The sequence below is a fragment of the Muscardinus avellanarius genome (assembly GCF_963383645.1).
Source record: "Muscardinus avellanarius genome assembly, chromosome: 1".
Classification (NCBI taxonomy): domain Eukaryota; kingdom Metazoa; phylum Chordata; class Mammalia; order Rodentia; family Gliridae; genus Muscardinus; species Muscardinus avellanarius.
This window is the reverse complement of record NC_137786.1, coordinates 61,230,683-61,242,154: the sequence shown is the minus strand read 5'-3', so window position 1 is coordinate 61,242,154 and position 11,472 is coordinate 61,230,683.

Genomic DNA, 11,472 nt, shown 5'->3' with positions numbered 1-11,472 from the left:
AAAATCTAGATAATCAAACCCAGAGAAATTAGTCTTCAATAATTCCCACACCAAGAGATTGTTGCCAAGGCTACTTTAGTGTTATCTATCCAGATTTGTTTTACTTATGCTTGTACTTACATAAGCACACATAGTTTCTTTTTCTGCAATTTTTCTTTCCTTTAGTTTCATACATTTGCTTGTGTATTATAGTCTCACATTACAGCCCTTAGTTGTAGACTATGAATATCTTCTACATTAAGAAATATAATTCCCTAGACTTCAATAACTGAATGTTATCTTCATTATGGATGTCCATAATCTCTTCAATCTAGGAAATAAGACTAAACCCTAAGGCAGAATTGTAGAGTCAAAGATGTGTTCATCTGAGGCTTTTAAAGTATTAATAAATTTCCCCTAAAAGAGTATGTGCCACATGCCAGTCACTGAATTAGTTTGCATCCTGGCTGGTTTGGGGTGGTATTCTTACTTTGTATTTACATTTTTATGAGAAAAAAGCATCACATTTTAAATTCCACTAGTAAGTAAGACTTTTAAAACTTTGATTTTTTTTATGTACAGTTTTTCGTTATCATCTGTTTGGCTGTTTCTCTTAACACACACACACACACACACACACACACACACACACACACACACACCTTTTATGACATGTGTATTCTAAAGTCCCGCCCTGTGCGCATCATGTGTTCTGAGGATGACATCACAAGGGCCAGGTCCACTCTGCTCACTGGTCTCAAGGAGTGGGATGAAGGAGAGCTCTCTTGGTCTCCCGACTCCTCCACTCCTGGGATCAGGCTCTACCAAACTCTGAATGGGCAACTTTCTAGGTGAGTGCCCTCGCGGGCTCTGCTTCTAACACCCTCCCTGTGTCTTGTTCTGCCATGCTCCTTCCTGCTGCTGAGCTGCCCTGCTCCTGCCAGTCCCAGCCACCTGCCCTTGGCACAGGCTCAGGCACCAGGATGCCTGCCATGGGACATCACCACCTGTCCTCTGCAGAGTCCCACTCCAGCTCCCCAAGACCTCGAAGGACCCCATGGGGCTGCTGCCTTCTGTGTCCTGGGTGACCCCACACACGACGCCCACACTGTCCACTGGCCACTTACACATGTTGAGACGATACAGGACTGTCAGGATCCAGCGTTTCCAGTGCAGACTAATCTCATCACTGTCATCATCAACACAGGAGGACCCAGCTCTGCACCCTGTGCCATCTGGTCACCTCACTCATCACTGTCCCAAGGACACAGAGGGTAGGGCAAAGAGGGGAGGAAGGACAGGGAGAAAAGTTGTTAATGGGCAGGCAGTCTGGATCATGGGCCAGGGGTCCTCCTGGCAATGGGGCCCAGCAGCATCCAGGCCTTAGGGGGCCAAGGTAGACAAGGCTAGGACTCCAAAGGGCAGTCAGTATCCTGAGAGCCCAGAAATCCTCCCAAGCAAGATGGGCCAGGTGTCATCCATCATTTCTCCTCACAGGACTGTGCTGTCAGCTTTCTTAGATAGTTCAAAGTGTTGGTGACATACTTTACCACAGCCCTTAGTTGTATAATATGAATATCTTCTACATTATGAAATATAATTCCCCGGACTTTAATAACTGAATGTTATCTCCCTTATGGATGTCCATAGTCTTTGCAGCCTAGTGGATAAGGCTAAACCCTGAAGCAGAATTGCAGAGTCAAGGATGTGTTCATTTGAGTCTTTTAAAGTATTAATAAATTTCCCCTAAGAGAGTATTGCCACATGCCAGTCACTGAATTAATTGCATCCTGGCTGGTTTGGAGTGGTATTCTTACATTTTTATGAGCAAAACTATAAAAGAAAGCATCACATCTTAAATTCCTACTAGTAAGTAGGACTTTTAAAACTTTGATTTTATTTTATGTACAGGTCTTCCATATCATCTGTTTGGCTCTTTCTCTTCACACACACACAGAGGACTTTTAAGACATCATGAACTTGTATTCAGAAGTCCCGCCCTGTGCGCATCATGTGTTCTGAGGATGACATCACAAGGGCCAGGTCCACGCTGCTCACTTGGTCTGCAAGGAGTGGGATGAAGGAGAGTTCTCTTGGTCTCCCGAGCTCCTCCACTCCTGGGATGTGGCTCTACTGAGCTCTGAATGGGCAACTTTCTAGGTGGGCACCATCACGGACCCCACCTCTACCACCCTCCCCATTCTCTGGCCTGCCTTGCTCCTTCCTGGTGCTGAACAGGAACACCCTGCTGCCCCTGACCCTGCTCCAGTCCCAGCCACCTGCCCTCGGTGAAGGCTCAACTACTAGAATGCCAGGCACCTGGCCTCCCCAGAGTCACGCTCCAGCTCTCCAAGACCTCGAAGGATGCCATGGAGCTGCTGCCCTCCATGTCCTAGGTGACCCCACACATGACACCCACACTGTCCACTGGCCACTCACTCATGTTGAGACAATATGGGACTGCCAGGATCCAGCGTTTTCAGTGCAGACCCATCTCGTCACCATCATCAACACAGGAGGACCCAGCTCTGCACCCTGTGCCATCTGGTCACCAACCTCGTCCTTGCCTCAAGGACACAGGGTAGATCTCAAGAGAGGAGGGAGGACAGGAAGGAGAGTCACCAAAGGGCAGGCAGACTGGACTATGGGCCAAGGGGGCCCCCAGCAATGGGGCCCCAGCAGCATCCAGGCCTCAGGAGGCCAAGGTAGACCAGGGTTCTCTCCATCCTTGGGAGTCTGGGCCTCCAAAGGCCAGTTAGTGTCCCTAGAGCCCAGCAATCCTCCCAAGGGAGATGGGCCAGGTGTCCATCATTTCTCCTCACAGGACTGTGCTGTCACCAGCTTTCTTAGATCAAAGTGTTGGTGACATACTTTACCACAGCCCTTAGTTGTATAATATGAATATCTTCTACATTAGGAAATATAATTCCCCGGACTTTAATAACTAAATATTATCCCCCTTATGGATGTCCATAGTCTTTTCAGTCTTGTGGATAAGGTTAACCCTGAAGCAGAATTGCAGAGTCAAAGATGTGTTCATTTGAGTCTTAAAGTATTAATAAATTTGCCCTAAGAGAGTATTGCCACATGCCAGTCACTAAATTAGTTGCATCCTGGATGGTTTGGGGTGGTATTCTTACTTTCTATTTACTTTGTGTGTGTGGGGGGGGTTGGTTCTGGGGATGGAACCAAGGGGCATTTGATCTCTGAGCTATACCTCCTGCCCTAGTTTTTATTCTTTATTTTGAAAACGGGTCTCACTGAGTTGGGGAGGGCCTCACTAAGTAGCTGAGGCTCTCCACGAACAGCGATCCTACTGTCTCAGCCTCCCCTTGCTGGGATTACAAGCTTGCACTACCATGCCCAGCTTTGTATTTACATTTTTATAAGAAAAAAAAAAAAAGAAAAAAAAGCATCACATCTTAAATTCCACTAGTAAGTAAGACTTTTAAAACTTTGATTTTATTTTATGTACAGGTCTTCCCTATCATCTTTTTGGCTCTTTCTCTTCACACACACACACACACACACACACACACACACACACACGACCTTTAAGATATGGCTCTATCGAGCTCTGAATGGGCAACTTTCTAGGTGGGCGTCCTCGCGGACCCCACTTCTACCACCCTCCCTGTGCCCTGGCCTGCCTTGCTCCTTCCTGTTGCTGAACAGGAACACCCTGCTGTCCCTGCCCCTGCCCCTGCTCCAGTCTCAGCCACCTGCCCTGGGTGTAGGCTCAGCCACCATAATGCCTGCCATGCTGGTAGTACTGTGTGGCCAAGGGGACCACCAGTCCCTGCCTCTGCAGCTGCCTTCATTGGAAAGACAGGCATCCACACCCGGGTCCTGAATGTGCATGACTTTAGGGTTGCAGAAAGGGATGGCTCTAACCCCCTGCAAGAATAACCTTGTGTCTCAGGTCTAAAGTCAGCTAAAGAGGAGGAAGTGAATTCCTAAACTGACTTCAAATACCTGAATAGTGCTGAGCTTACTAGAGATTAAGGATTTGTAGGCTCTATATAAAAAAGAGCAGCACATTTACCATCAATAAGAAATTTTGTACTAGAATTTCTTACAAAATGTTTTAAGCTGCTTTGCATATAAGTTAGTTTATATTAAATTTCAAAAATCTGATTTCAATGATATCAACAAATGTTCTTATTACTATTCTTAATGTCTTTAAATCTCAGGAAAATTTTGTTTGAATAAAGTGTTATGGTAAAACTGTTATGGTGCCCCTATTGGGCTCCAAAACTATAAGAGTGTGAGATGCAGCCACAGCTTCTTGTTCTTAGCTATCTTAGAAAAGAATAGCCCGAACTTTCTTTTTCTGTAATCTTAAGCAATTTTATTATTACAAAGACAGAAAGATAGGACAGAGTTAAAGCACTGTATTAAAGGAATAAATGCAGTGGAATAACTTGAAAATAAGTTACTGAAGTTTTTGGATACAGAATTTTTATGAAGAATTTTATCCCATATCTTTGCTTAACCAATCATCTTCTGACCCAACTAGATCCTACCCTTCTCTGGGGCAAAACTTTTGATGTGGGGATTCCTTCCTATAGGCCTGTCCTGTCTCTGGTATAGACCCCAAGCCTTTTGTTATGCCCCAAAATGTGTTAATTGATTATCAGAGTCAGGGCTTGTGTCATCCTCCCACATCCTTGGGGGATTTTAGTTTGTCTGCTATAAGTTACTTGCCTTTAAAATACAAAAGGCCCTGGGATATCTCTATTGTTCTCCTTGGTGTGTGGTGAACTCTGCAAGGGTTCCTTCTCTGCCTGAATGCCTGCCTGCACCCAAGCTCTGACTTACTAATACCAGAGCTATTTTCAAATACATTTTGAAAGCCAGGTGTGGTGGCGCACGCTTGTAATCTCCATACTTAGGAGGTGGAGACAGGAGGATCCTGCAAGTTCGAAGCCAGCCTCACTGGCTTAAGAGACCCTGTTTCCAAATAAAAATATAAAAAAAATAGGTGTCTGGGAGTGTAGCCTGGAGGTAGAAGGGTTTCCTGGAACCCCAGTACCACCAAAAAAAAAAAAAATTTTTTTTGAAGCCATTTCCCAATACCGGTACATTCCCCCCTCTTAAATTCCCTGACACCTGTCAGTCCAAAGGTAAACATAGATTTTTTTTATTAACTATTAATATAGGCTCAAATCTCATCAATATTCCCTATTATTAGTGCTTACATGTACCTATAGCAAAGAAATAAGAATGCCAAAATCTCTTTCATTAACTTCTTCCATGTTGAGAAGGGATGGAGTAGAGCCCCAGCTTTAGGGTGCATGTAAGCAGTTTGGCTTTGAGGGCACCAGATGGGAGAGTGTCTTGAGTTGCTTTGGCCATACAAGGGACTTCCTGCAGATGTTCATCTGGGATGTTATCTGGAGCATCATCTGGAACTTGATGGCTTTAACTCTGTTGAAGACAAACTTAACCACATAATTTAGAAACCATGGGCCAAATATAAGTATGAATAGAATAGAAACTTACTGTTAATCTTTTAACTAATTTTTATATAAAACCATCTTTATCACATATGCAAACAAATATCCCATAAATGCTTTAAGACTTGCCTCAACCCTCTAATTTTTATCCTAGTCCTTTCTTTTGCCATTTAGGACAATCTTAGGATAAACCTTACTCTATACAAAATACTTTATTTTTACAAAGTTTTCTTTCTTTGTATCCTTCTTCCACCCAAAACTTTACACCCCCATACCTTCTACATCTGTCTCTTGTTCCTACATACAAGCTAACACCCAGACAATACCATTTTACAATGTTTTTCTTATACCAACAGTTTAGAAACCCATTTAAATTATTTAAGTATTACTTTCAACCTTATGAAGCTAAGAACATTTTAAAGCATTACATTTTACATTTCCTCAACTTAATAATTGAATTAAATATTACCATGGAATATTAAGACATCACGTAAGCATCACTAGCATCTTAAAACATTAATTCTGCAAAATAAATAAAACTAAAGGCAATGAATATTGTATTTGATCACATAACTGTTATGGTGTTCCATGTTGGCACAAAACTGTTATGGAGCACCAAGTTGGCACCAAAACTGTTATGGTGAAAACTGTTACAGGGGCCCATTTGGGCTCTGAAACTGTTACGACACCAAAAACTGTTATGGTGATACAACATTACAAAGGGGCCAAAATTGTCACAGTGAGATGTAACTATGGTTTCTTGTTCTCAGCTATGTGTAGAAAACAATAGTCAGAACTCCTCTTTTGTTTTTTTTTTTTTTTTGCTATAAGCTTAAACTATTTTCTTATCACAAAAATTAAAAGGACAGAGTTAATAAAGCCCTATGCCAGAGGTAGTATAGTGGAGTGACTTGAAAATAAATCACTAAAGTTTTTGGATACAGAACATTTTCATACCAATAATCTTCTGACCCGACTAGATCCACTTCTTCTCAGGGCAGGTCTTTTGATGTGGGGATTCCTTCCTATAGGCCTGCCCAGTCTCAGGTACAGACCCCAAGCCTTTTGTCCCACCTCAAAATGTGTTAATTGATTATCTGAGTCTGGGATCTCTTGAAGGTTCATAGCATCTCCCCACATCCTTGGGGAATCTTAGCTTATCTTAGAAATATGAAAGACCCTGGGCTTCCTCTGTTCACTTGCTAATCACCTTGGAACTGTGCAGGGTCCTTTCCTTGAAGCTTTTGGCTTTCTAATACTGAAGTTATTTTAAAAAACATTTTTAAGTCATTTCCCAATACCAGCACACTAATATCCAAGCTATTTTTAAATTCATTTTGAAGCCATTTCCCAATACGGATGCAGTAGCCACTAGTCACATATGGTCATGAAGCACAACAATGTGGGTAGTATAAAGGGAGATTGTGTTGTAAGAGTAAAATTTGCACACTAGATTTCAAAGACATTAAAATAAAATTAAGTATCTTATAATTTTATGTTAGCTACATACTGATACTATTTTAATACATAGGTTTAAATAAAATATCTTTTTTTTTGGTGGTGGTTCTGAGGTTCCTGGAAACCCTTCTACCTCCAGGCTATACTCCCAGACCTATTTTATATTTTTATTTGGAAACAGGGTCTCTTAAGCTAGCGAGGCTGGCTTCAAACCTGCGTGATCCTCCTGTCTCCACCTCTCAAGCATGGAGATTAAAAGCGTGCGCCAGCCACCACGCCAGGCAAAATAAAATATCTTATTAAATTTAATTTCAACTGCTTCTTTTTTTAAAAAAAAAAGTGGCTAGTAGAAAATTTTAAATGGTATATGTGGCTCAAATTACATTTCTGTCAAATATTTCTGCTGCCTTAGAGGACCCAGAAAAAGATGTTCAGTGGCTGCCTGGGCCAACTTTCTCCACAAACCTGTTTTAGATTGACTTCTATACATTGAAGAAATGATTTTAAAAAGTTATTTTATGTTAGTATTTATGATGTAATGAATCAATCAAATTAGGTCTAGCTTCTCTGCTTTGTTCACAATATATTTTAAAAATTCAATTGGGAGCCTTCATGCCTCTGCACTCTCACTGTGAACCAGGGACTGTCTGTCTTAGAAGCTGGGATAGACACCTGAGATATCACCTTTGTTGTGTAGGTCATATGTTCCTTTCCTACTTGATCTCTTCTTCCTACCTTCGCAGTTATTTATCATCTACTTGCACAATTTCTTCTTGTCTTCCCAAATTCTCTCTCTCTTTTACAAAAGAGTCTCTGCAGTCTTGACAGACCTTCTTCAGGACAAAGCCCATGTCTCAGCAAATGCTCCATCTCCTGTCCACTTAAAGATGAAGGAGGCACAGATTAGTTGCTTCTCTCACATGCATTAAATGAATAGAAGAACAAAAATAATAGCACCATTTACTGAATACTAATAATATCTCTGATTTTTTTTCAAGTGTTTTTTTTTCTATATTCTTTCATGGAATCTGCTTAGCAACCCTATGGGGGAAACATGAAAATTGCCTATATTCTACATCTGAGGAAACTAAGACACAAAGAGGCGACATATGTCTTATCAGTCCTCACATAGGTCACAAGTGATAGAGATGGACTTAAATCCAGACAATCTGGTGTGAGGGCGAGCAGAAGACAGTGGCATTAAGCAGTGGGAAAACTACTTTGGGGAGTCTGAGACTGGTGTTCTAGGGCTGAAGCGAACATATGGAAAGGGCGAGAGCAGCTCTCGAGTCCCCTTCCACCAAGTTGCCTGGGCCCTGCAAACAAAAGCCACGTTCCAGCCTTCCCATATGCTACTCTGACTCCAGAAAGATGGTTGGATGAACACTAAGTATTTCTAATGTAGGTGGCAATCTGTCCCACAGAGCAGAAAACACGTGTTTCTGGCACATTGTGTTAGAGCCACTTAACATGGTGGCCCTGTGCTCCGTGGAAAAAACAGACCAAGGCATCCTGCATGTCTGTGCCCAGAGTGCTCATCATCCTGTCAGCCAGGCCAGCTCATCCATCTTCCTGACTGGTGAGAATCAGGTCTTTGTTCTTTGGGGAACGTTGACTTGGCCTTCCCTGGCAGTTGCAGGATGATGCTTCCACAGTCACTTGGCAGCTTGGAAAAGAATATTTAGGAAAAGCCAATGATAATGGATACCTGCCTTTCTATGTTAAAGAGTTGCAGGGAAAAGTAAAAAGTGGTGGAGCCTGAAGGAGATGGAAGGAAGATTGGGTGAGAAGCAGACCAAGAGCATCAAGGTGAAATGCCCACCGAGTGTCACAGGTGACTGTGATTCTAGTTCTTTTTCTTTTTTTTAACACATTAAGAACCAATTTTATTTTTTTTCTTCCTCATATACAGAAATTTTCCACATAGATTTCTTGCAGTTATAAAGTCACTTGGTATTGTCCAGGTACCATTTTATTCTTAAAACTTTGTTGGAGGGACTTCCAGGAAGATGGCGACTGAGAAAAGCAGGGCTTAAGAGCCCCGCTAACAACCAATCTCTATTACCACAAAATCAGTGCCTTTCATAGCCAGAAAACACCATCACCAGAGAAACAAAAAAAATCACCAGCCCCAGAGAGGAGGGGGTCTCATAACAGAGCTCAGAGCCACAGAGGAGATACGCCAGCCTCACGGCCGAGGATGCAGCAGCAGCGCCTTACTGCCAGCGGCAGCGGCAAGTTCACCGGACAGCTACAGTGAGCCGAGGTGAGCTGCTTCGGAACAGCCCGGCGGGATTCAGCAGATTTTTCGGCGCAGGGAGCATCTAAAGCTCCCAGTGGCTGGGCTCAGCACACCCTGCAGGAACTCAGAGAAGAGCTCAAAACCAGAGAAGAAACACGCCAGCCTCATGGCTGAGGGCGTGGCAGCGGCACCATATTGCCACCAGCGGCAGCAGCAACAACGAATTCACCGAGTCCACTACAGCTCAATCTGCGTATTCAACAACAGTGAGTCAAATTGCGGGCCCCAGAGGAGAAATCCCAGTACTGACTCCCAGGGACTTGACTCAGTGGGGGAGTGGCGGTGGCAGAGATATCACACCATAGGAGAACGCCCAAACTGGCACCTCCCATAGTCTAAAGCAGCCTCTATTGACTCCCTGGGTCTGAGACTTTGCAATACAACCCAGTAAATGAGTAGTGGTGACTGAGATACCACAGACTCGAGATGCAGAGCACCTTAAGTGAAGTCGTAGTGACCCAAGGGAAGAACCCAGAGAAGGCACAAACTCCCGAAATCATGGGAAAGAGGAATAACAATGGAGCAATGAATGCCCACAATCCCACAACATCAGAACCCGATAAAACAGAAATTCAGAGATTTCTAGAAGATCAAATCAGGAAAATAACTGTAGAAATAATAGAGGTGTTTCGAAAAGAATTCAGAGAGAGCCAAAAAGAGATAAAGGATGCAATTAATGAAGTAAAGGCCTCAATTCAAAGTACAAACAACCAATTAGACCACATGGAGAACAGAATCTCGCTCTTAGAAGATGAGCAATCCAAAAATGAACGCATAGTTTCTAATCTAGAAAAAAAAATCCGACAGCAGGAATCTGACAATGAAGAAATGTGGGCCCATTTTAAGAGAGCTAACCTAAGAATAATTGGAATAGAGGAGGGAAAAGAAAGTGAAACCAAAGGGATCAACAATATCTTCAAGGAAGTAATAGCAGAAAATTTTCCAAACATAGAGCAAGAGGTCGATACACAGGTCCAGGAAACTTATAGAACTCCCTTTAGACAGGATCGGAGAAGAGGATCCCCATGCCACATAATTGTCAAAATGAAAAATGTGGAAGCCAAGCAGAGAATCTTAAAGGCAACAAAAACAAAGGGCCACGTGACATTCAGAGGCAAACCAATTAGAATCACTCCAGACTTCCCAAACCAAGTCATGAGAGCCAGAAGGGCTTGGAGTAACATATTCCAAACTCTGAAAGAAAACAACTTCCAGCCAAAAATTTCCTACCCAGCAAAACTTTCTATCAAATTAGATGGAGAAATAAGAAGCTTCCATGACAAACAGAAACTGAAGGAATTTATGTCTTCAAAACCAGCACTAGAGAAAATACTCAAAGAGATTAACTACAAAGAAGAAATAGGTAACACACACCAGAACCAGAGAAACAAGAGTTTCCATCCAACAGACAAATAAGATTAGTTATCTGTGGAGATTCATTATTCATGTTAGTCTTATACCTATCTCTAAATTGTATTGTTTGCTTTTATTGTTAATTTTTAGGATTTCTAGTTGGAATATTAATATACCTTCAGATATAGCATTTGGAAATATTTTATCCCATTCAATCAGTAACTTTTAACTCTGTTTACATTGTCTTTGGATATACAATATTTTATTTTTTAGGGAGTTTGTATACCCTTCTGTTGCCTGTGCCATTGAAATCATATCCAAGAAATCACTGCCAATCTCAATGTTGTGAGGTTTTATGACCCAGATTTTCTTCTAAAAGTTTATAGTCTTAAGATTTATATTTAGGTCTTTTATCTATTTTGAGTTAATATTTGTATATGGGATTAGGTAAGGGTCCAATTTTATTCTTTTTCATGTAATTATTATTTTTCAACAATATTTAGTTAAAAGATTATTATTTCCTCCACCAAATGTTCATGGAAACATTGTCAAAAATAACTTGACAATATAGGGAAGAATGTATCTCTAGGCTTTTATTTAACTCCAATGGTTTATATACCTGCCTTTAGAACAGTAATACACTGTTTCAATTATTGTAGCTTTATATGGTTTGAAATTAGAAAATATATATCTTCTAGCTTTGTTCTTTTTCGAGATCGTTTTGGGTATCTAGAGTCCATATTCCATATCAGGATACATTTTTTTCTGAAAAATAAATATATAAATATATGATAGGTTCACCTAAAAAAAAAAGAAAAAAATATTCTCTGGTAAGAAAGAAAGCAAAAAGAAATATTGAAATGTTATCTTTAAGTTATCAAAAGCTTGGTATCAGACAAATGAAACTGTTATGTGAGATTA